We start from the raw sequence: 26,667 nt of genomic DNA on the forward strand, positions 1-26,667 counted from the left end.
CTTATTTAACATTTATTTTCTTGAGACGAGACAGTATTTGTTAAATCTTGAACACGTCATTGCAAAATACGCCCATGGTTTATTCAGTCTGACTCTAAATATTAGATTTCAACATTTGCTAGACCTGGCTCCTTATTTAATCTACCAAGATCTCTAACAAGCACAAGGAAAGATTTGCTAACTCAAAAATAACTGTTATTGAATCTCCAGTGGGTTTATAAAAATCTACATAATATTTAATAAATCTGCCCTAAGATTTAAGCAAATCTGTTTAACTTCCATTAAAATTGGAAAAGGAATTTGTTGGAGTCCTTCTCGGATTCATGCAAAACTTCATAAGTGTGTCAGATGTTACCAAAATCCTATTAAACTGTCATGTGAGCTTTCCATTTCATTTCGCATCATTGTTGATTATTAATGTATTAGTGCATAAATAGCTGCTCTATCTTCCTAGGCATCTCTACACTCCTCCTGTCCTGCTCCCTCACTACTGTGAGAATTCAGCTGGTGGGAAATCATAAGTCTCTGCCAGAGCTGATCTCACTGCATTCCTGCTACGTCACCTTTTCGATTGCAGCCCATAATTTTGCAGCCCTTTGCTGGGAATGGTTAGATTGCCTTTGTCAATTTTATACATCTTCTCCAAGGAGACACATTCTTAGAAAAAGTAATCATGCTGTATCAATAGCAGAAACAATGCTTACCCACCTCTTATTATCCCAGCATCTTGCCAGGCTAAGGCAGACAGAATAAAAACATTGTACTTAGTTTTCAACCTGCATGCAGAACATTTTTATGTCTCTGTCTATCTGGTTCCAGTATTTCTGTGGCAGCAAGCCCAAATTATCTTTGGCCCAAATCCTCTGCCAACTTGTCTTGTAGATCACCCTGCACCCTGATCATAACATTTCACTTGAAAAGAAAAAAATGAAAACAATTATGTTTTGTGCGGTTCTATACACCACTTCCCCTGCCCTTTCAGAGTCCAGGAACAGGTAAAGCACAGACTGGGAACTCTGTATTTGCTCTGTATTTCCAGCCTTTTAATTTCTTGACAGTTGCCTTCAAGTCCCTTCTTTTCTATGACAATTAACAGAAATCCTCTCTTTAGGGGGTCTGACCTTGGAGCAGGGAGCAAAAGGTAGCAGATGATATGCTAAAACTCTCAGCACCAGAAATGAAGGATCAAACCTCCTCAAGGCAAGTGAAAAGAAGCTCAGCCACCTGAATCTCATCCCCATTTGTCAATAGCATAAAATATCTCCCTGTTTTTCTTGCTTGGCTCCCTGCACGGAAGGAGATAGCAGGAATACAAGAGCGGACAGTGCTGCAGGGTGTCTGCATGAGGACTCATCACCTAATAGTTGGTAGCACTCCAGTGCAGAAGGAAGAGGCTTTCACTGAATGCTACAGAAATTTAGGGATAGGACAGACATCAAGAGCAGCTGTTCTTGGAAACATGCTGGAAGAGCTAATTCCAGTACATAATGAGCATCTTCATCTCTCCTTCCAGGATAGCAGAGCTATCAGACTTTCCCTTTAGTGCTTATCAAAATCCTCTTGCAAAAACATGATGCCAGTATATTATTTAATTTGAGCGCTTTGATATGACAATGAAGAAGACCAGACAGGCCAGACATGACAGATAACTGTTGGCAGTTCAAGCTGCTACTAAAAATAAAGGAATGGATTTATGAAAGGGTTACAGAGAAAGCTTCTGCTTTCCAGCTGATCCCATGCAGAGGGCCCACATATTAAACATTTGAGTTTGAGCTCAAGTAAAATGTGTAAGTCTCTACAGATTTCTAAGTTTGCCTGTGATAATTTGCTACTGGGTTCAGGCTATTCTCATACCGATTTATTGTCTTCGACGTTCCAAGCATTATTTATTGCTACAAATAATAGCGCCAACTATTAGAAAGAGCTGGTATAGTTGACACAAGGCGGGTGTATTTAGGGATTTTTTAAATACCATTTATAGAGTAGGAGAATTGTGAGAAATTCTTGAGGAAGGCAGAAAAGAAAAACATGGACAATGTAACTGCACATGCTCAGAAGTGGCCAGTGATTTTCTGAGTGTCTTAAAACATGCTACCACTTCTATTTTTTGAAAAAGCTGGACATTAGCAATGTGAAAATCTGGCCTCCTGCATGTGAACTGTGGTAGGTACACAGCATGGAGATATGCAATATGCATATCTACTTCTGGAAACTCAGCCTTGTGAATGAAAACAAACAAGTGAAAAAAACAACAAAAACACAAACAAACACAAACACCAAAAAAACAAACACAAACACAAAAACCAAACCAAACCAAAATACACCTCAAAATGCCCCAGAGGAGATCTCACGCTGCTTGTATTCTAAGCTGGTTATTTATCCTGAGCTGGCTGTTTTATCCTGAGAAGAAATCATGTTCCAGGCAGGAATAGTTCTGCAATCTCCATTAATACATGTCTATATATTGACCCTGATAAATATAGAAATGCTGAATAAACAGTTCTGAGATCCTTCAAGAAGAAAAACAGCCTCTGATCCAGTTGTTACCAGCGCACAGGACTGGATTTAAGACACAGATATTTAAGAATCAGTCTGTAATAGTGAACAGCGAACACAATTTAAATCAATCCAGCAGTCTTGCAGGGCTGAGAAACAAATAAACAACTTCTTCACTACAGTAGTATTAGCATTTACCTTGAGGAAAGCAAACTTCATAAAATATGAGGCAGAGAATCAACAGCTAAGAGGGTAAAAAATTTTCCTGTGGTATGAAAATTATTGAAAAGATCATATTAGATACTCGCTAAAATTTATAGTATCGTAATAGTAAAAGGAAAAAACACAGGCAAAAGATCTGTCTTTGGTTCAGCTGCAGTTTTTTTTTTTTTTTAAAAAAAAGAAAGATACCAGCAGATACTTAAAGAAGAAGACACTCACTGAAAAGCAATACTTGGGCCAAAAAGAAGAAACCAGAGGAGAACAGACTTGGCCAATTCCAACGCAAATTTTATCACATGGTAGGGCAAAAAAAGACTTTCAGAAAAAACTCCCAAAAGGCAATTGAAGTAACAATTCAACCACATCAGAAACGAGAAACTCATCAGATATTTCACACTGGCAGGTCCTGATCAGGATGCAATGGGTGCTCAAGGAAGAAAAGGCTATAGCACAAAACCTGGATAAACTCCTCTATCAGAGTTCACCAGGAAGGAGGTCAGAAGTTTAGGAGGAACAGATCTGAAGCACTCTCAATTTAAAATGTGTGTCAAACAACTTTGAGGATAATTTTTTACAAGGTGGGTGGTTAAGTTCCAGTTGAAGGAATATTCAGTGTTGATAACTGTAAAGTGAGGCACATGAGGGAAATAATTTTAATGGTAAATACGCAGCAACAGGTTCCAAATTACATGGCGTCCCTTAGGAAAGAGATTTTGGAATCACTACAGATTTCTCTGAAAAAAGACAATTCAATGCTCAGCAGAGGTCAAAGGCATACAGAGCATGTCAGTAATAATCAGGAAAGAAATAGAGAACAAACAAAAAACCATCATTATAACACTACATAAATGCCCTACATCCCTACTGCTCTGGTTGTGCTTTCTAGAAAAAAAATCTGTAGAAATACAAGGGGAACAGAGAAGGCTGGCGAGCACAAGCAAACAGGCATGGAGCAGGCTCTGTACACAGAGCAATCAAAAGCCACGGGCTCATCAACTTAGAAAACAAATGAGTAAGGGGTGTACGTATGGTTATATAAAATCATAAATAGTACAGAGGAAGTGACTGCAAGCAATTATTCCCTGTTTCTCATAAGGCAGAAATAAGAGGCACCGAATACACTGATCAGGCCATAGACTTAAGCAAACAAAAGGAAGTCCTTTTCCATACACAAAGCATAATCAAACCGTAGCGCTCATTGCCCAAAGTCTAAATGGGTTCAAAAAGCAATTAGACAAATTCATGGAAGAAAAGTACATCAAGGGCTTATTAAACACAGTGAAGTGGATCCAAGCTCCAATCTGGGACTCTTTAAACTGCAGATTACTGAAAAATGGGGAGGGCTGCTGGCAGGGAATTTTCTTTCTCTGCTTTTCCTTTTTCTTATACTCATTTGTAAGCGCCCACTACTAGCCATGGACAGAGAGAATATCTTGATCTAGATTGGTCTGTGCTCTGAAACTAGACAGTTTGTAATCTGTGATCTTCCCCACTGTAGGGATTGTACAGAACCACATCCAAGAGCTGCCAGCCTTGCTTCTCTGTAGTCATTTCTTTCTTCCCCTTGCACAGGATGAGCAGTAGGGGAGGAAACCCACTGCCTCTACAACAAACCCCCCCTCTAAGGCAGGACCAAAGCACAAAGGTAGGCAGCGGGGTGTCCCTTTGGTGCTATATTCTGTACCTACTCAGCAGATAAAACAGAAGCCATTGGTGCCTTCAGCATTCACATGAAGTCAGGGGCTGGAGAAAGATCTTCTAAAGGCTACTCTGGGATCAGCACATGAGTTCAAGGCAGATGCTGGCAGGACAGCACCGTGCTTACTAGCCCTGCCAGCACCCCAAGGGACCAAATTCTGTCAGAGCAACTCATATTGTTGCTTGGACAAAGCTGGTGTTCAAAAGCATTCTTTGTTCTGTCCACTCCCAACTGAAAAATGATTGCTAATTCTCTTTGAAGACCTTTTGAAACAGAGCTCCAAGGTCCATGTGGTGGGTCCAAAGAATGACAAATATGTAGCACAGCGGAAACCTGGAAGCACCGTACCACTCTTATCACAGTTAATCTTTGGAGCCACTTAATCATACAGGGCTTTCAGTTACTAAGGTCCTTTTTAATTTAGAGCAAGAGTGTGTGGTAATTAGCCTTAACCAGGTCATTGATCTTAGGGGAATATACTCTCCGAGAACCTACATCCATCTTGCATACTTGTGGGAGGGAAATGCTGATAAGCTTGACATCCCTGCTCACAGTATTAACAAGGCAAGTTAATATTGACCTTCTGTTAGGGCCCTTCACACCAAGCCAGCAAGGGAAATGCAAGGACATTTCTCCCATAAGCCTGCATATTCCTTTTCACCCAGTGGTATAATTGCACTGACACGAACGGAGGGTTTTCACCTTTACCTCGATCTAAGTACATAGAAGCTCTCTGCGACCTGCCATTTGCTTCACAAATATCACCAGGCTTTACAGACAGTTTCAATACCAACTTTGCTTCCTCCCTACTTTTGCTCGTCCCTGGGGCAAAGCCCAAGCCCTGGCTCTAACGACCTGCTGCCACATTAACAGCTGGGATGTCACTAATTGTGCCATCCAGCTTGTACCAGTGGGCTGCAAGAGCGGAGATGCTGAGAACCAAGACAAATGGATTCATCTCAACAGCACGCGCCTTGCTGCAGGGACAGAGGGATGGAGGCCCTGCGCAGGAACCATTTCACAGCCTAATATTTCCACGGCCTATTGCTTCAAAATGAGGGATCAAAGAAGTCAAAACCATTCAGCACCTGTTATTTCCTCACATGAGCCACTCACGGTGACCGTGCCTGCTGCCAACGGCAAGCCCCAGCCTGAGGTGAGGCAGCAGTGGTCATTCACTGCCGTGCACCAGGTCAACATTAAATCTGCAGGGGTTCTCATCGGCCTTAAATTCTCAATCTCTTACTTTGAAAGGCTCTCTTCTGGCTTTTCAAGAACTTTTTTTTTTCTTTCTTTTTTTTTTTTTTTCCATCATTGGCTCTTTAGGAAACTCTTCATGGACTAATATCTCTTTCCTCTCACAGCCTTTGTGGAAGACAAAGGGGAAGCAGCCTGGACCTCTCCCCTACCCAGATTTCCCACATCATGTTGTTGTTGTTACTGCCAGGGTTTTTTTTTCCTCTCTGGGTCTTCTGCCAAACATTTGTCTGCTTTGTCAATTTTTTTTTTCCTTGGGAAAAAAAAAAATAAATAAAGCCTGTTTAATCTTAGCAAATGTTGTATTTTTTTTTTTCTTCACTTCAATAGCCTCAAAATTTTCCCTGGAGAGCTGTAAGCCCTTTAAATATATTTAGGTTGCCAGATTTCTTATGTTCTCTCTCCAGGAAGCCAATTTTGCTTCTAAGCTCTTGAGAAAGGGCCAGTCTCATCTTTTCTTGCACTTTGAAGCCATTGTACAACACCTTCCCTCCTTCCTCTCTTCTTTTCTCAGTCCTCTTTAGGTTTAGTACTTGTCCCTGAGGTAGCATAAAGGCCAGAAACCCTTCCCAGGCTTGTGTTAAGCTCCTTATCCACTCCAGGTCTTTCATCCTGTATCCATCAGCAAGTCATTCTGGTGTTTCATGACAACCACCCCCATGTGCATTGCTTTACACTGGGCTGAAGGGACTAACCAGGACTAAATGCTTCAATGGCTATGTGCCCTGCTGTGATTTACGGGGGAATTTTTATATTATTATTTTATTTTATTTTATTTTATTTTATTTTATTTTATTTTATTTTATTTTATTTTATTTTATTTTATTTTATTTTATTTTATATTTTTTGTTTTATTTTGTTTTATTCTGTTTTGTTTTATTTCTGTTTTTGTTTGTTTGTTTATTGTTTTTAATTTTATCTTACTTTATTTTATTTTGTAAAATCAGCTCTTTAGGAAACTCAGTATGGCCCATTATCTCATTTTGTCCATACTAATTTTTTGAAAAACAAAGAAATTGTGGCACAGCTCTTTCTTTTTTTTTTTTTTTCCTTCTCTCTTTTCCTACTGAATATCACCTCTGGCATGCTTGCTGGGTGTGGAAATTCCAGAGCAAAACGATCTCCTGGGATGTGCTCAGTTCCATATGACCCAAACCGCTTTTCCAGATATCTTGATTTGTTTCAGCACTGCCAGAGCATGATCAGACAAAGACACAGTGCCTAACAAGTCTCACCACGCACGTGGGGACGAGCCTGGTTCAATTACAAAAGGAAAGTGGTTCCAGTGCGCAAACTGAAGGCGAGACAGCTTGTAGTGTCTGTTACCGAACCAGTAAATGAGTTGTACAATACGTGACCTCTGGGACAAACACAAGTCCCTTCTTCAGATGTTGGCAGGTTTATAAACAATGCAAAAGAAAAAGGAACAAAACAAAACAAAACAAAACAAAAAAAGCAGCTGAAGTGTTCTGTGACCTGAGGAGAAGAAAGATTTATGCTGCTGACTGACTGGCTTCACGGCGAGATTGGAGCAGAGTCAGTAGTCAGTAATGTATCTTCAGGCACAGGGGAACAGCCATGGCTACTCAATAAAAATTGCTGTTTATTTTATAATCAACAGTTCTAAAGTGAGAAACTCCCAGCTTCTCTAATTCCTGATGATAAATTATTTGTGGGATCAATGAGATTCCTTTTCACTGGACTCCTATTTAACATATATAAACCAAGCATACGTTACAGGGCTTAAATAGCACCTTTCCAGCCAGGAATTAAAAACATTTCATACGTTACTCCATAAATATGTCAAGACAGCTCTTACCCTAAGACAAGCTTCACTAAGGCTCTGTCTGTCTGGTGTCATGACAGTGCAGAGCGGATTTAATATCACGAGCGCATCTGGGAGCGGGTGCCCTGACTTGTGCTCTAAGAATGCTCCTCTCGTCCACCCAGCATCCTGGGGAAGGGAAATCATCCCCTGGGCTCATTAGAAAATGGAGTTTCCATCTTGTGGGGATGGACAAGTTTCTCTGGTTTAAACAAGAACCGTGATAACAAGTTAAAACATTCAAATTTTAGTTTCCTAAAACGAAATATTCTGAGTGTGTCTTTTCAGTCTTATCAGAACACTCAGCCATGATATTGTACTGCTTGCAAATCCACTCAAATAATAATTCCAATGCACTCGTGTACAGCAAAACATGAGACCTTTTGCACTCAGAATCTCAAGCCACTGCTTGGTTAACCTGAAGCTCTGCAGCATGACCTTGGCCCTGAACTCTTAAAAAGCAGCTTACGAAAGAAAAAGTTCCAGGTGTAATTACTGCAGGAGCCTGGCTACCGAGAAACACAGAGCAAAACACAAATAGGATTAGCTTCCATGAAATCTTGACGATGGCTGTGTAATTTATACAGGATTCTTTGGCTTGGCGGCATCGTTCTCAGTTTCTGGGCTCCACTCTTGTTATCTCCGAGCAGGAGAAGGCCACTATTGTTCTCCTGCCAGCCCCAATAGCCTTTAGTTAGATTTAAGAGAAAGTGGCTGTGGGAAATGAAGATTAACACTCTGGGGACAGGTGAGATTATCTCGTTGAAGGTTATTATAGTTTCCATAAATCGAATATATATGTCTATGTATACACACACTAATGTCCAGCAGATCTATAGCACGAGGTATAAATGGAAAGCCTGGGGAATATTTAATCACAAGGACTTATCGTATATGTCTGGGGGAGGCGATGTGCTGTGCAAGTGGCAATGCTGAGAACAGGACTGGCTGGAAAATGCTAGGGGAAATGCAGGCAGTGCGTGTGCCTGACCCCATGTGGGGACTTGCACGTACGTGCCTGGATGGGCTTTTCAGTTCCCTTGGATGGACGAACAAAAATGAAGCTATCAGTAATTAAAAATTCCTCACCCAATTTATACACAAGGTTCTTTCCATGGCTGTTCATACGATGGCACCGGGCCAGTTAAAGCCCCAAGTCCAAATGCTGCCTTTATTGATGGATTTGCTACCACAGTGCAATTTCTGTAGCCTAAACCAATTTTTGATTGCTTTGTTTGGGACAGGATTATTGTTCTCTGTTGTGGATGGCCAAATTAATCACTCGCGTACGTAAGGCACGGTGTGCATACTAAGTCTTGGTCTTATTTCACCTGTCTCCGCGGGGACACAAACACCAGACATACAACAGCAATTATCATTAGAAACAGACCAGAACAAGAGCATTCAGAGGTGGAGCTCCGCATGGGACAATTCACACGGCCTGGCTCAGCAAACACTGTGCCACAGCTCACGTGCAAACAGCTCCAAAACCCACAGTCAGGACTTAAAAGAAAAAGAGCCATTTCCTCGAGGTCATTCTGCTTAGCTCCCCAACCCTGAGCAGCACAACCACAACCCCTCGCTGAATTGTACTGGTAACAAACAGAGTCGATGGCAGAGTAAGAGGATACACCAGGAACAGAAAATACACATCTCTCTTCTGTCACAGCAGTGAACTGTGCCTGCTTTAAATGGGAAAACCAGGTTTCTGGCCAGTTCTGCTGCTAGCCTTCAAAATACATAAAATGCAACAAGTGCTGGGTTTAGCACAGGGCTCAAGTATCTGGGTACTGAAAACACTGCAAGCTACTTTGCTTTTGATCTGGTGGTTATCACATCTGCAGATGGCTGGCTAGGTTTATGCAGCAGCTTGCTGACAAGTATTGCTCATACTGCATGCATTCAGTCTCTTCATTACATAGCAGCTCCAGCAAACCCTCACTGATTGTGTTCCTCTAATTTGTTGTGCAGGGAGTAGGCTGCCAGTCACCTTTTATTTGTCTGTGATCGGCTACGCATCTGCTTGGCCATATCTGTGCCTTTGGAGGAACCATCCCTCTGGCCAGCCTAGGCTGGGGAGGGAGAGGGTGAGCGAGCAGCAGGATTGGGAAGGAACCTGGGATGGGGAATTCACAGAAGGACTTGGATTAGGGAGGCCATAAACTCTGTGCCCTGTGCAATGTCATCAGGAACCGAGCATTTGCACTGCAGGAACGTGGCTTTCTTCCACCCCTTGAATGCAATTCTGGCTCAGTAGCCACGTAAAACCTGCTTCTTTCTCCTACGTGCAGTTTTTAAGCACAGTGAATGCTCGAGGATTGTACAGGGGAAAAGCTGAATGCTGAAGAGGTGCCCACCCAAATGCAATGCATCTTCTGGGGTTCCTCCTATCTCCTGCACTGTCCTTTTGCTCTTGCCCACAATGGGCAGTTGGGTCAGTGAATCTCCCCGTGACATAAAGCAGAGGGACAGGCACGAATCACTCAATAGTCTCTGTTGGAGCAGTGCTGTCGCAGCAATCCAAATACCCGCTGGCGATGTCAAACAAGGCACTGCTCACTTTTTCAAGGAGACTTTAAATGGGCTTGTGCTTTTATTTCTGAAATAAGTGTCAGGAATAACCTGTTTGCTGTCTGGGCAGAGAAAGGGGCCTTTTTGGGGTGGTGCTCATCGTCTCAGCATGTCATTAAGGCTGCATGAAGTTTTGTACCAGGAATAATCATGAATGATCCTAGGTAATCACCTGAGTCATGGCACACAGGTCTTATCAAAGTTCTACAAAAGATACCTCTCACTTTCCTTCTTTTGGCATATTCTCTTAAAAAAAAAAAAAAAAAAAAAAAAAAAGGCAGGAAAAAAAAAGCTTAATGTATGGCAAATAATTCAGACTTGTTTATTACAACCTCAGGAAAAGGAACAGAATGTCAGAGGTAGACACATGATAACAACTGTTTTTCACATCCTTCATCAGGAAGGCAGAATGTCCCAGGGACAGGCTGCCATCAGGATTCAGAGGTAAGCAGAAACTTTGAAAATCACATGGCAAACTTAGAAGGACAAAGGAGAGATGGGATCCAGACTGTTTTTTTCCTGACCTTGCTAGCTCAATCCCAAGAACTATGGCCCCCCATGGTGGCAAGGGTGATGTAAAAGAAATAAAGAATGACATAGAGGAATGCAATAACATGAATGTGTAGAGGCATCGATTGCAACTGAGGCTCCTTGGTTTCAGCTTTATGTCACTACCAACTGATATATGTTTCCTTCTCAGAAGGGAATATGATCTCAGTAAGACAGGAAAGGAGTAATAGGAAGTATTATTCTTCCAGTGTTACACACAGGCAGCTTAGGCAAACAACTAGCTCATATCTCTTCAGAGAGTCTGCAATAGAAATTGGCCTTAAATCTGCATCTCCTGGGGACTAGTGCAACATTTAGGCCGCAAAATCAGCTTCTTTCCCTATGGACTGGCTTTTTTTTTTTTTTTTTTTTTTTTTTTTTTCCCTCTATAAATGCTCAACCAGCGCTTAGTTGTTCTGCAGAAGGGACCCAGCCACCTCACAGGACCAGCTTTTCTCATGAGACTCTCAGTGCTGCTCACTTGGAAATGTCCTCACCAGGCTGGAAAGTCAGGGGGAGCTCTTGAAAAAACCTGGCATTTAATCACTCATGTTTCATCTTCTGTTTCACCTAAGCAGAAACTTTCCACAGAAACCGCACAAGTCAGCCACACTTCATTTAACCATGACTTCTAATATCAGTCACAAAGGACAAACCAAAATGCCAGTGTTTCCTAGCCTCCACCCAGCAGCTTAGTCAGATGGCTCATATCTCCTCCCTCCATGCCAAGGAGCAGATTTGTTCTCATCCGTTCTGCCCATCTCTCCTGCCACACTTTTTTCCACCTTTGCATTTCCCTTAGATGAGAAAAGCAGTGCAGGGACAGGGCATGCCTTACCTTCTAGTTCAAGTGAGACAGGGGTTGTCTTAAATCTGAGCTGTTTCCCATGGCCCAAGTGAATTTAGAACAGGGTCACCCATCATCTTACCTGCTCACCATTCTCTGAAACCGGAGATCTAAATGGTCTTTGGGGCGGATTCAAATTCGTACAGCTGCTACTGGCTCCTGTTTTTCCTGTCTCTCTCATTTGCAAAACGTGTTTTGAGGCTGTGGAAAGAGGCATGAAGCAATATATTAGACATCTGTCATCTGTACACTTTTTCTTGTGATTGCTGATCACTTTGAGCATGCTAATGCAGTGCACAGGATAGAAAGTGAGAAATGTCACTGATAGTGAACCTGAGAAAGTACAGAGAAAGATCTAGCTGGCTGGACATCACTCCGAATCCTATCTGAATCTGAAGTTCTAGCACCTATGAAAATATGCTGGAAAGCTTTCAGAGATAGACTCCCTCATGAGCAGAGGTGCATGAATAAGTGATTTTTTGCTTTGCTTGCAGTTCTGCAAGATCGGAAAAGAGATTTAGAACAGGCTAATCCAAAGTATATATTTTAAAAACTTTTTCAATAAACAAAAGGTAAACTTGTAAATTGCCATGCTTCAAATGAAGGATTTTCAGTGAGCTAAAAAGGAAGTTTCTTTCAACTTTTTTTTTTTTTCTTCAGTAAAACTGTATATATCCCCAAATAATTGCTTTTATCTCAGAATTTTCATTTTCTTAAGCTAAAATGATGGAATGAATTGACCTACATTCATGAAACATCTGAACTAAATTGACCATACTGTATTTACTATTCAAGAAACAAACCAAAACCACTTTCCTTCAAGAAATTCAACCCAATCAGAAAAGAATAAAAAAAAGTCCGATGCCTTTTCAGCTTTACCATTTTACTCAGATTGCCATTAAAATAACTAAGTTGAATGATTTGCCAAAACTGGCTCTAGTTTAGTTTGGCACATAAATAACTTCCTTGAATTTGTCTTTATTTTACCTGAATGCTGCTGTTAGCTTTTACAAAGTGGAGAGCATATTGTCTTTCCTATTTAACAGAATTTTAAAAGAATTTGAAACAGCCCCTTAAAGCAGAACAAAGCAATTAACAGGGCGACTTCAAAGACAAATTGTTAATAGGACCTGACCACTTAAGATCTCTTAATACTGTGTCTGCCTGCTAAATATTGTATTGGTAGATCTAATCAGGGCTGGCAGTAAATAAAATGTCTGTGACATCAACAGTTCTGCCTGAACACTCAACATGGAAAAAGCAAGGCTCTTTATCATCAGCGTGGAGTCATTGGTATCTTGGGGGCATGAGAAGCTTGCACGAGCCTCCATAAGGTAAGTGCTTTATTCAGGTCTCTGGCTAATATTCTCAACACTTTTGAGTTTGCAGATCTGCGTTGAAAATCACATACTGACATGCTCTGTGCTATTATAAGGGCAGGATATTGACTGTATAGGTCTAAGCGGAAAACACCATGGAAACACCTTTGCCTTGGCATTTTTGCACTCTGCATGCAGAAGGGGTATGGGAGGAGCAGCAGTAATCAACACTTGTAGTTTAGATTAACCAACCCCCCCTCTATCCACTTTTTTTTCAATTGGAAAATAATCTTGCTTCTGAAATTCTGTTAAATTGTTGGGGTCAAAGAAAAAAAAATCAGGGAGGATATCATATCCTTTTCTAGCCAGTGCATTTTGGAATACATCTGGGGCAAATACTGCTGTAGGATCAGCACAGGCAATAAATAAATAAATAAATAAATAAATAAATAAATGAGAAAGGAGAGAAAAAAGAGAAAACAATAACAGTAACAACAACAAACTCTGGATCAGCAAAACTTAAAGAAATAAGCCCAACTGAAAGCAGAAACTTGTCAACATTACAAAAACCTCAGTGCTCCCAGCCTTCGATCACAATACGCAGGTAGTTAAAGGACACTACCAGTTTAATGACATCAATGCCTTGCCTATTGATGCAACCAAGATTGCAGCTTGGTCCAAAAATACCCCAAATCTCAGCACATATGCTTGGTCGTGCTCTCCTTTAGCTTCCAGGGCACCCATCAGCAGAAGAAAACTGGAACGAGCACCCTGCAGCGTGAGGCACGTAAAGCATGTCTATATGGCAGGAGATGAGATGCTTATGGATTCAGAGCCGATCAGGAGGAGTTCTGCTAAGCAGAGAAGGGGACAGGACCATTTGCCCAGCTTTCAGGCATGCCCCTTCTGCCCTGGGGCTCCATTTGAGAGCTGCTGGGCTTCTACAGCCTGCTAGCCCTGTGCATGCTGCCCTGCCTTTCCAGCACATCACATCACCATCACCTTTACCTTGTGAAGTACTGGCAAAGAAAAACAAACAAAAAAAAAAAACACAACATCAAGATGTGGTGAAGAGCTAGCTGGGGTTGAAATCATCCGCTGAACTCAGCCTGCTTCTGGGGAAAGAGCACACCTGTTCGCTTTACAATCCAGTCACCCAGTACATGGAAAGAGTTGTCTTGACTGTCAGCAGTGTCAGGACCACTCTGAGAATTACATTTGCTTTGCTCAAAGGATACTGTAATTTATTGAAAAAGAATTAGGAGCTTGAGGTCAGAGAGCCCGTAGTTTCCTCAGAGACTGAGGGAAAGAGACTGGCAAAGGATAAGCAGAAATGGTCTCTACTCAAATACATTTTCTTGTCTTTTTTTTTTTTTTTTCTTCTTTCCCCCTCTTTTTTTTTTTTTTCACTCGGTACCTGTTAATTAGGATAAAAGTGGGAAACACTATCTAACAAGGTTCCTGGGAGCAAACTGGAAAAAGCATTAATGAATTCAGCATTACAAGATGGTTTCTAAGCAACAGAACATTTCAGCTGAATATTAACCCTAGTCACAAGGAGAGAAAAAATGGTCTCAAGAATAACCTAAATGTCAGTGAATTAAGACAGTGTCTGTTCTGTGCAAATTGCTATTGGACATCTTAAGGCAAGCATGGTTTGGGTAATGGTTGAACAAACTGGTGGCTGACGGCTTAATTTCCAGGCTTTTTTTGAATTAACTATCTGGTTTAGTATTAATCATGTTTGTTTGCAACACAGCATCTTATAAGATGAGGTAAATTGTCATAGAAAGACATAAATCCTGTAACATTAAATTTTATAAAAATATACTCTCAGGTATTTCCATCTCTGAGTATAGATTAGCCACAGTGGGTCTTCAGGTAGGAAAGATGAATGTTGAAGAGTTGGAGATTTGAAGAGATTAGAGTAAATAGATAAGGATTATGTAGCTACTTGGCTAGCTACTGGTAGTTTGACGGGTCCAAAATATTGCTCAATACAAAAAGTGAGATCACATAACTGAAAATGGGTTATCATAACTGACAACTGAGTAATCGAGAAACTGACCGAGAGGAAGAAATTCATTAAACCATGGAAATTTCATTTTCAATTATATTACCACATTCTCAGACAAAAAAATCACAAGTCCACCTCTTCTCTTCTGCGCCTAATCAGGGTTTAGTCTGTTAAAGGCATATGAAGGACACAGACTTTCATCCCTGAAACTATGACTCTTACTCTTTGAGTATGTAATGAAGTTTTTGAAGATGTACAAGTAAATCAATTAATTTGTTTATGAAGAAAAATTAATCACCAACTCAGTCCCTTCAAAGAAAAGTAGCATCTGAGGCAAATTATTCTTTGTCCCAAATGGTTTGAAAGGACTGCAAATATGCATTCATGTAAATTGAGAACTTGCAGTGTGGTTATATTTAAATAAATTAGGCTGATGGTTGTATCCAAGTCTGTGTAATTGTCCTGGGGTTACCAACTTTCCTCTAGTACACCATTGAGGGAAAATACAGTGTCAAGAAAACAGAGATACTGTGAATGCTGGGACAGGCAGACTAGTATGCTTCAGCAGCTCTGCCAAGGCAAATCAGGTAGAAAGTCCCAGTTTTTGTTTTTTTCCAGCTGGTATGTTAGAGCAGTGGCTCACAACCTGCAAACTCTTTGGATTAGCTATGACCATGAAAGATGACCAAATAATGCAAGTTCTTACAATAAAATGTGTAAAAAGATGTCCTTAATTTTAGTTGTAAATTTGTAGACTTACAGTGACTGAAATTCAATATAAAAATCTGCCCTTTAAAATTAATTAAAAAATACAATTTAAAGCAGATTCCATATGACTGCTAATCTGTAGCAAAATTCTCTAATAACAGTCTCATTGGGTGTTTTTATCAGTCTCGAATCAAATTTCTGACAGTTAAGGAAAAACAGAAATGAAATTGAAAAACGTTCCTAGACAAAAACTAAGTTGAAGTGGAGCTTAAATTACATCATGAATGTGTAACATAAAGGCAAAAACTTTTTGAAAGAGACTGCAATGAGCCCCCAGAGCAAATCTTGCAAACCCTGGTAGTTCAGTTATTCTACTGGGGGTAAAAAAAAAAGTCATTTTACATTCAGGTAGGAAAAGTAAATGTGCTATAAGTGATCTCAGTTCTGCCTGCATTGCTGATACCATGGTGAAAATGTGTGAAACATAACTGAATGAGTCTTTAAAGACTGTCACTTAGAAGCTGATGATACTGAATACCCCTAAGTGTAACCATCTTCTTATTTCATGGCATGCCAATGGCCAGGCTTGGGTGGCTCAACATTTCTTTACGTGCCATTGAGCACTGGAGCAAAAGAGCTTTGTCCATGATAGTGAGGAAGAACATAGCTAAAGGAAGTTGTGGGTCAGGCTGCTGTATTTCCCATTTTCATTTTTTTTAATTATTATTATTATTATTATTATATTTTTTTGACTTGCTTCTCTGCACACAGTTAGATGGTGGACAAGTGGGGCCCACCTAACCCAACGTGCCTGTATTCGGGGCAAGGCATCAGCAGTCTTGCAAGGAGAACTGGAGCAGATGCTCGGCTCTGATGTGCTGCACAGCATCAGGCACTTTCCCTGCCTGACGTCTACCTCCTTGTTTTGCAGAAGGCAGCGAGAGACAAGGTGGCTCGGGTGAAGTAAAAGGCTGCGAAGGGCAGGGAAAGAAAACCTGTGCATGACAGCGTTCACTGCACAGCCAGTTCTGCTTCACTGGGAGCTGTTAATTGTCCTCCACGTGGAATTAACTCTCCAGTCATCCCAACAACTACTGCTGCATCTAAATCTTCCCTTTAATGGGCTCTCAGGGAGCGAGCGGCATGCAACCTGAACTGTGCTCGCCACTACATCAATCTTTCCCTCATCACTCTCACGCCACGCAGCAATCGAGAGGAATGAGCATCGAGTGGAGCTGCTCACCCTGGCTGTAGTTCCCAACCCTCGGCTGCTGCTCCAATGCCTGGGGAGATTTCCTCAGAAAGGGAGGGAGCAGTGGCAAGAGTATCTCCCACAGAAGAGAAAAAACTGTGGAAGAGAGAAGAAGATGTGCCGGGCTGGGCATCAGAAATAAACATGTCGCTGGGAGGGCAAGAGAGGAAGGAGGTAGATCTACAAGTTTTGAAGCAGGAGGCAGCTCTTGATTTTAAAGGCTAATCAGATGCATCACGGACACATTTAGGCTGTGAGCATTCAGAGATCAGTTCTGCTTCTGTGTTTTCTCAGTACCCTGCACAATGGGATTCTGGAAATAAATAACCCTGAAGGTGGTGGGTTTGGGGAGGGAGCAAGAGAGGGACCACATTGGGAGAGACTGTCATCGCCATGAGTGACAGGGAATAGCCTTCATTTCCATGTATGCCATGGGATCCTGACCTGAGAAGGAGGTTTGGCTAATTATACCTGGTCAGGCATGCTCATCATTCCATCAGGATCATAAGCATGTGTACACCAGTCTGGGAATCCAGTAATTGCTGTAAGAAGTGAAGGGTCAAGGTGAAGAACTTTCACAATGTGTTAAAGGCTTGAATTGATTCCTATAAAGCTGCCAGTTAAATAGTCCAGCTGGCAGATATGAACTGAAGAAATACTTTTACAAACAGGGAAAAAAAAAACACAACAGTTGATAGATGATTCTGTTTACATGGAATAAATTCTCCATCTCTGCTAAGAATAAGGGTTCATAGCTAAGCAACCGATTTCACAGGAGAAGGGTAGGAAGCGCTATTTTTCCCCCTGTGACCAAATTACACTTTTTCCATTCACACATCCAGGTGCAAGAGCATCCTTTCTGCAGACGTTATTTTTAAACAGGTTAATTAATATTTCTGTTTGCCTTGAGTAGTTCATAGACATTTCAAAAAGAAAAGAAAAGATATAGAAGACAGTGTGGCAACACAGACAAAAAAAAAAAAAAAAAAGAAAGAAAAGAGGAAGAAAAGTCCAGTGTTACTTTAACACTGACAACAAAAGTCACCCTTAGATGAATTAGTGATAAACTCCTGGGGAAGACTTCAGTTCCATATGGTGATATTTAATATCAGTCACGTAGAAGCGGCCAAATCAACTCCTCATCCTGCGGTACCTGCGGGACCCGCTCCTGCCTGCTTAGCATTCCGCTGCGCCCACCCATGAAACACTGCAATTGTCTCTCCTGATATAAATAAATAACTCCAGAATGCCAAACAGAAAGGGGTGGGGATGGGAATGATAAATCCTGAGTCAGAGACGACCGCTTGAGAGCGGCAGGGCTGTGGCTGTGATTTAGTGGTGCTAACGAGCCCCGGCACAAAGAACCTCCAAGAAGCCCATGTCGGTAGCATGGGTCCCGTCTGATGAGAAACAGGTGTTCAAGGGGATGTGAGGGTTCCCAGACTCCATGTCTCTGGCCCACTATTTCATTTTTGGATGATTAGTTAGAAAAACACCTCTTCTTTTGCACCGGAGGATAGCTCCAAGCCAGCATGCCCATCCAGACCCAGCTCACTGTGGTGCAGGGCTCAGCGTGCTCATGATGAGGCTTTGGGATTTAGGCTAATCTCCACAGAGGAGACAAGGTGAGAACAAAGCTCTTCTCGGCTCTGCTCTGTCCTGCACAGCTCTTGTTTCAAAAGCTGCGTGTGAGAAACTCATTTTCTTTGAGGAACGAGGTTCCGTGTTTGTCTTTGCTCCGCTAGTCCTGGCCGAGCATCCTGCCTCTTGGAGCACAACCCAAAAGCCTGGAGCGTTCAGCTCCAGTCTGCAGGACTCACTGAATCATCCCTCTGCCTCTGGTGGGACCACCGCAAGCCCTCTCCAATTAATGTTAAGCCACCAACACACCCAGAGCTGTTTTCAGGAACCGGATAGAAGCTTTTCTGAGGGCTGCGCTTAATCCAGGCTTGTTTGCCATGTGGCACTGCTTCTCCCTCTTGAATGTGATGTTCATAGGAAAATAAATTAATACAATCCTCGCCCCACACCTCACCCACTCCCTTTGCATAGACAAGCACTACTGCTACACACGATGTGCTGCGCATTCACAAAAGCTTTATATTTGGAGCTTTTTGTTTTTTTACGTACGCCCGTTGATGGTGCTTCCCTGATCTAGACCCTCCAAAGGTCATCACCATGCGGCGTCATCCTGTTGATCTCCCAAGGGCAAACACTCACAGAAAAGCTGTGAAAAGGTGGGAAACCCCTGGCACACAGTCATTTTTGTGGGGCTCGGTTGTTTATTTCCCTAAAGTGATCGAAGCGGTGAAGCAGCGGCCAGCAATGAAAATAAAACCTCACAGGTTTGGCAGCAGGCAAAGGCTGGGTTCTGACTGAGACAAATATCCTGGGCAGCAGCTTAGGTCAGGTTCCACCTTATTGCCCTCACATGTGTGAATACCTCCCCACACGCGCCCACCACAGATAAACAGTCCACGTGCACTTACACAATATTTATAACCACAGTTTTTCTTCCCCTGCCCTAAGTCAACTTATCCTTTGGTTTCCTACTGCCCTGAAGTCCATCAAAGCCAGTTGCCATGGAAATGGTTGTAATGTGCTTTCACGGTGTCCTCAGCCCTGAGTGCATATCAAGAGCTCTCTCTGCTGGTCTGGAATAACCATCCCTCATGGCTCCAGGCGGTCATGACACCGCTGGTACCTGGAAGCTCTCAGAATTACAACGTGAGTTTCTAGGCATCATCAGGGTCTGGAGTCTGGCATGGTATCTTCTATTTTTGAGCTAGCTGGAAACACTCAGCTTACCGAAAAAATGCAACATCCCCTCTGCTTTGCTCGCAACGTGCCCATCATTTGGTGAAGCTTGCTTAGCTAAGTGACCAGGGCAGTGCTGGGGAAGGAGAAACCTTGCCTGTGGTGGGACTGCTAGAGAAACTTTTTATTTTTTTCTCTCTGTTTCAGCAGTGCTGTCTGCTTAGGAAAATGGGAAGTGGGTTAACCCCTTGCTTGAGCATTACTTTTTTTTTTTTTCCTTGTGTAGGGTCAGAATATACACAAGCCCCTTTTTGAGATTTCTCTATGACTTTTACCTCACAAAGCCTCAGTAATTCTTCCATGGGCTGGGCATGCTTTGCTTCTTCCCAAACACACCCAGGAGCAGCAGAGCTAAGGGTCACAATTAGCATCATTTGTTATTATCTTCTCCTTATGGAGGAGATAATAAAAAGCTATGGCTTTCTGGGAGAGAATCTGCCATGAGGTCCCAGAGGTTCTTACATGAAAAAAAATTTGCAGGAGCCAATTCTAGGTTTGTTTTCCACACCTTGGAGATGCAAGGCCGTTAACAGACATGGTCTGTGATTTCCCATCCTGCTTTGATGTGCATCCACTGTATGCTGGAAACCCACTAGAGAAGGTTTCTTTGCAACACTTCCACCTCATTCCTCTTTCTCATAAAGTCACTCTCAAGGAGTTGAGCTCTAAGAAACACCCCCTTGAAAAACATTAGGATCTGACTTATAATTGGTGTAATTACCGTATAAAAGGGAGAAAGTAAGATGTAATTAACCAGGCACTTCTACCAAGCTTGCTCTTTGCTAAGCACACAGCTGAAGAGCTAAGCACAGTATTTCTCAGAAAAGGTTTTATTTTTTCTTTTTTTTGTAATTTTTATTTTTTGGTAACTGTCATGGAGATGACATCTTTCTGATGGACCCAGTAGCAGGGAAACAGCAAAGACGACCACCGAGGTGTTACTAGTTGTCTGCCTTCCTCTTCTTGCAGTGCAAGTTAATTGCTAGCTTTCAGCAGAGCCCAGATGGGCTTTTTTTTACTTAAAAATAATAATTCCCAGAGTTGTATAACACTGTTGTTTTTTTTAAGGTTTTGTTTTTAAATTGTCTAATTCAGAACCGCTTGGTTGTGTATGAAAGCTGCTTGTAATCTATGCACAAATCATCCTAGGTGCTTTCAAGCCCCCAATCTGTGTTAAAGCTGCTTGGAGTCACAATTAATAAGGGGCTTTCTGTTTCCTCCAACCACTGTATGTTTTTGTTTTACTTTAGGAAAAGGGGGAAAAAATAACCACAGATAATTTAGGAGGGAAACATTGCAATTATGTGGTGCAATGGAAGGATAAGGGGCAGAGGGAGCTGACGATGTTATCATTGGAAAATCTCAGAAAAAACGGCGTTAACCAAACACAGATTATTTTCCCTCCAATCCTGATCCTTAGTTTATAATTGGCACAAATAATCAATTGGAACCACGGTGCAAATGTATACAGCAGAGGGGGCCTCAGTAAATGATTCTCTTCCATGAACTTATTAGAGCTGATTAAAACCTTGCCATTGATTTTTTGGGCCATCCTGGAGAGACCAGACATGAGGTCAAGCACACAGTGGATAAGTGTATCATTAAATCTAGTCCTTCTGAGAATTAAGCAGAAATGCCAAGAAGTTACAAGTTTTAAGCGCTCATCCTGAGATCTACCTGCTTCATAATGTTTCATTTTGACAACAGCCATCCCCCTCACATCCCACATCCCAAACTAATGAGATAGTTAGTCACCAAGAAGAGAGCACTGTGCCTAACGCCAGCTCGCAATATTTCCAACCTGGAGGAATGAAGCCCGGCTTATATGACCACTTTCAAGCCCTTAAAATAAAACCTTTCAATCGTCCAGTCTCTTTTCTTCCCTAGCCACTTTTTGTCTCTCCTTCATTAGAGAACATAGATGTGGGACCATTGAGAGGGATATGTGGCATCTTGGGAGGGAAGAGATGTTACCAGGAGCATGTTGTGAGTGAACATCAGCCCACCTTTATCCAAGTCAATCTAGCCTAAAACGATAACCTCCTACACAAGCAAAGACCTCCATGGAGCAATTTATTTTGCTACCTTCTGGAGGTGATGGTTTCTGCCAGTAACTTAGTCCAGGGTTTAGGCTCCTCAATTGGATATTTTGAAGGACATTGGAATGATTTACAAGAGCTGGGGATGGGGAATATTTGGTCACCTATTGCTGCGCATCAGTACAGTTCCTGCTCCCGTATCCCATAGTACAGAGTAACCAGGACAGTGCCTGCTGCCTTCTTTCGTGTGTCTGGGACTGTCTGCCCCAGTTAGACATTTAACATCAGGTGAGGGGAATCTGAGCTTGCACACAGATTCGAGGAAGGTGCATTAAAAATCCTCAAACACTACAATTTTTCTGTTGAAATGTATACAGAAGTCCTTAGGTGTGGAGTACCACAGCAGCAAGAAGTCTCTCTGATAAATTTCTTGAATGTCTGGCTCGTATTGCTGTCTGCCCAACTAAAGACAAGGTGCAGGCTAATAGAGCAATGTCAAAGCTTTAGCCAACCTTAGCCTTTTTCTGTGAGATGCTGAGCACAACGTGTGGGCAGCCAGATACCCTCCGGGGCCACTAAATCATTCAAAACTGAAAGCACATCGAGCACAGGTTTGGATCAGGCCCATTTTTCCACTTCCTAATCTGCTCCACCTGGCACTGCAAAACCCTCGCTGCGTGAGCGGATGGTCCATGCGTGCGGAGCCTGGAGGCACCTGCCGCTCCTCTTGTACCTTAGCAAACCGCTGCCTGGGAACTTGGGAGAGATCCAGGTTCCTCCAGCAACAACGGACAAGATGCTGCCTCATGTAAACCTCATTTGCATTTCTACTCTAAATCTGTTTCAACTCTACCATCCGCATGTTTATCAGAGAAGAAAGGCAGAGCAAGGGGAGAGGAAAGCAGCTGAGCGTCTTTTCTCAAATCACTGTGCTCTCGTTTTAACTTCCATTTGGTGCTTGGTTCTCTATCAGCCCCCCAGATATTTTCAAGACCTTCCTCCCACCTTCCTTCTTCTGTTCCCTTGTATCAGATCATCATTAACGCTACAAACCCATCCCTGGAAACATTTTTCCTTAAATCAGATATAAACTAACAACAACAGGGCAGCATCTTTTAATCTACTAGCACTTTTACTGTCCCATCATGAATGATTTAGGTTGAAACTCTGGGATGACCGATGGCAGAACCACGTGGGAAGTAAACAGACAATGAACTTCAGTAGCAAAAGCTTCTCAGTGATCAGGAGAGGATACATCAGTTTGAAGAGAGTGATTTAAGCCAAAGAGACATTTCTTTGAATTCTCTGCATTGGTAGATGTGACAGGTTCAGCTGGAGAGGAGGGACAAGAGCACACTGCATTGCCAGGCAGTGACTCGTCAGCATTTGATGCTCGTCACAATATTGCTCAAGTGTGGGCAAGAAAGGATTCTGTGAGCTGTGTGTCATCACCTGTACTCTTTGTGAATCCACGGGGAATGGGCAAACAGCTTTTTTTGGAGAGGTGGGATGAAGAAATCTGGGAGATTCTCAATGCTTCATTTCTGCTTTCCTTTTAAACAAAACCTTTTGAGGTCCTATTTTGGAAGCTGACAGATTTTTCTTTTAAAGGTTAAACCAAAGTTAAAAATGAAATGCAAATTGTTTCGATTCAATTCAACACAAGCAAAATAGGTCATCTGATCTGGGCACATTTCCCTGTTTTGCCCATTTCCTTGGCTCAGCAAACAGCATGAAAATGAGAGGCTGTGTCCCAGACCTGGGCCGGGGCTGCTGCAGAGACCCTCATCCCCCCTCATCCAGAGAAAGAGTGAAAGTTTGAAATCATGGAATTATTCATGTTCGAAGGACCTCTAAGATCATCTAGCCCAACCAACTGAAGGTTTTCAATCTGGAAATCAAGTGGTGACACTCAGATTTTTCTATTCAGGTACTTCATCCACTGCTGAATTGAATAACATACCCAACCATTGGTACTACTGGAAAATTAGGACATGGGAGACATCCTCAGCCTATCCTAATGTCTTCCTTTGGGAAGATCATTTGTAATTTTTGAACTTTTCTCCAGGTCAACTGATTTGGGATGGAGGGTAGTAGGACATGCTCTCTGATGGTACATAGAGTAGCAGTTCTGAAAAAATTTCTCAGACTCAATGACTCAGAATGGGTCCCTTCTAGTCCTGTATCTCAAACGGCTGAGTAGCCCCTTACTGGTCTCATGCACAAATCCCCCCTCTCAGACTCTCAGGGAAGTGTGTGAAATGGGTCAGTGCAGTGGCACTGCAAAACAAAGCTTAAGCTAGCGAAATTCCTTCCCTGCAAGCCAATTTTCAGTAACTTCCTCCCACAAAGAATTTAGTTTAAAGTTAATTGAATTAGTAAAGGCCTTCAAATGCTTCGACAAGGGACTGGCTTCATTTTGGCCTTACAAAGCCAATCAAATCAGCAGAGAAGCAACAAAGCCGGTCAATGACTCCCATTAATCGTCTGAGAGAGCAAAGGAAAAAAAAAAAAAAAAGACACAAAACCAAACAAAACAGAAAGTCAAAAAAAAAAAAAAAAAAAAAAAGGAATGAAAGAAAAAGAAAAAGCAGACTACAACTCTTAAAAACTTGGCTCACCCCAGACACAGAACACTAGATGAAAAATTGACTCTGTGAATTGCATTATAGATTTTGAAGATGGGTCTGTTTCTGAGAGTCTGAGATTGAAAGTCTGCTACGTGCTGCTGAAGCTTGCTACAGCAGGGACCAACCTCTGCTAGGAAACTCTGGAGCGCACATGTAAAGAATTTGGGCTCACTGCACAGATGTCAGAAGGGGTCACTGCTCGTGCACACTCTGCCCAGTGTATTGGATTTTGCAGCCATTTGCCCCATGCAAGTAAAACAAGTCATGCATGTGCACAGCAGGCACGTGAACATCAGCGGGTGGCCCCCAGGCTCCTCTCTGAAATTGGAGAAGGTACCCGAGCTTCTTAAGAGCAGAATTATACATCTAGGAGCTGCTCAAGAGCTAAAAGCAGGACACTTCCTCAGCTCCTCAGCCAGATAAGGCTCCTAAGCTAGACTGAGGAGCTCTGATTTCTGCAGGTAGGTGTCCATCCTGCCTCCCAGCACACATCAGGCATCCCTCGCCACACCTGGCAAGTTGCCGCAATACACGAATGTAGCATCGGTATCACACAACTGGCACAACATGCTTCATTGCAAATTTGCTACTTCAGTTGCCATAGCGAAGGTACACCTCTGAGCGCTGCAGGCTGTAGTCATATGGTGTATTAAATTCTTGCAACTTCTCACCCCAGATGAGTACAAAACACCTGCCACAACCTGTCAATTCAAAGGGAGTGCTACAAAACGCAGTCAAAATGGAAAAGACCGATTAAGCCTCCTGGTTTATCTTCCTGCCAGGCAAAGAATTTAGGTCAGGTATCAGGCCTATCTTTGCATCTCTTTCTATTTTTTATTTTTAAATTAGTCTCTTGTAGAAGGCAGCAGACTGAAAGCTCCATCCTTCTTCCCAGTTTCTGTATGCTCATCACTTAGCTTTAGATCTGGTAAATAACTTTTTAAAAGAACATTTGCTATCTTCCCTTTTTAAAAAAGGAGGTGTCTAAGAAAAAGAAATCTTATGAGAATGATTCTTTTTGATGAATTTCTTGTTTCAAAAGATTTTGGAAGATTTTTTGCACAAGTTTCATTTTTTTGATGGAAAGCCCTGATTTTCCTTGATTAGCCAGTGACCTAATAAAGGTGGACAAAAAAAGATATCTTTGATTATTAAAACAAAATTTTCAAAGTACCTAAACAAAAGATTTCCTTGAGATTTTGGCTCAAAAATCCTCCAACATATTGAGACATGATTTTTCCTCCAAAAATGTGGGACAGAAATATTTTTGAAAGATTTAGATCGTTTCATGAGACAAAAACGTAATTTTCTATTTGCACTACAACCCCCCCCCCCCCCCCCCAAGATGAAAGTACAGCTCTGTATTTCACCTCTACAATGGCAAAAATACTAGAACGGGGCAACTATTATTTTATCTTATTCATAAGAAATTGTTATGCTAATTTTGTTGGGAAAAATGGGCACAAAGGATCAAATACAATGTCATGCACGAATCAAACAAAGCACTAAGCGTTCTTAAATGAAGTTTAGAGGGTTTTGTTTTATGTTTTGTTACAAAGATTTTAGTAAACAATTACAAGCTACAGTGGGAAGCAAGTGCAATAAAAATAATTTAATTATTTTATTAAGTATGAAAAAAGGAAGCAATCTCAGCTAAAAGTCTTTGCAGTGTTTTAAATTATGTAAAGCTTTCATTTTACAACTTCTCTCAGTCCCTCTTTTCTTTAGCAACAGCTTCAGTGGCACAAGATGACCCCTCCAGACAGTCTTTTAGATAGAATTAAGGAAGGCATTAACTGTTCTTTATGGGGAAAAGAAAAAAGTGCTGTGATAGGCAGAGACTTGTGTTCTTGCCCTTGTTTTCTGAGCCAAGGATTTTTCCTTAAAAACAAAACAAAATCAACCACATGAGGAAACATGAGTACAGAGAAAAGAGCAAGAAAGACAGCAAATAATGAGACATCAGTGCTGGAAAAGGGCAGGTGAGTTCTTGGTCACCTTAACCTCTCAGAAAATGGGTAAAATCATATCCCTGCTGGGCTGGTTAAGATACTGCTTTCACCTGCCTTTTTGTTATTGTCATTTCATGGTGTTATTGCACAGATGCAGTCTTGGTTGGTTTTTTGTTTGTTGTTTTTCCTTTTTATACCAAGACAGAGAGATGGGAGAATAAATACAGTGAGAGAAAGAGAAGAGAAAGGAACAAACCCAGCTGAACAATGTCAGGGTTGCCAGCAATTTGGCCAAGCCAGTGGATAAAGCATGGTTACTTTCTCTAAGCTTTCTCTAGAGCTAATTGAGGTGAATTTGTTCTCCCAGAGCAAGGTGGCAAAGACCTGAGTCATCACAGTGCCCACAAGATCCTGTGGCCCAGCATCTGCAGTGGTAAAGCCTGTATCCTCTATTCTCCTCTTTTCTT

General features: G+C 41.9%; 1 protein-coding gene across 1 annotated transcript in view; it reads right to left on the bottom strand.

Moving 5' to 3' along the window:
- The window catches only part of AGBL1 (AGBL carboxypeptidase 1), a 447,272-nt gene that overhangs the window by 64,402 nt on the left and 356,203 nt on the right, over positions 1 to 26,667 (bottom strand). Inside the window, exon 23 of the transcript XR_011811890.1 lies at positions 11,549 to 11,667. The gene's annotated coding sequence lies outside the window, so the exon portion shown is untranslated. The remainder of the gene's footprint in view (positions 1 to 11,548; positions 11,668 to 26,667) is intronic.

This window comes from Anas platyrhynchos, chromosome 11 (genome assembly GCF_047663525.1).
Source record: "Anas platyrhynchos isolate ZD024472 breed Pekin duck chromosome 11, IASCAAS_PekinDuck_T2T, whole genome shotgun sequence".
Lineage (NCBI taxonomy): Eukaryota > Metazoa > Chordata > Aves > Anseriformes > Anatidae > Anas > Anas platyrhynchos.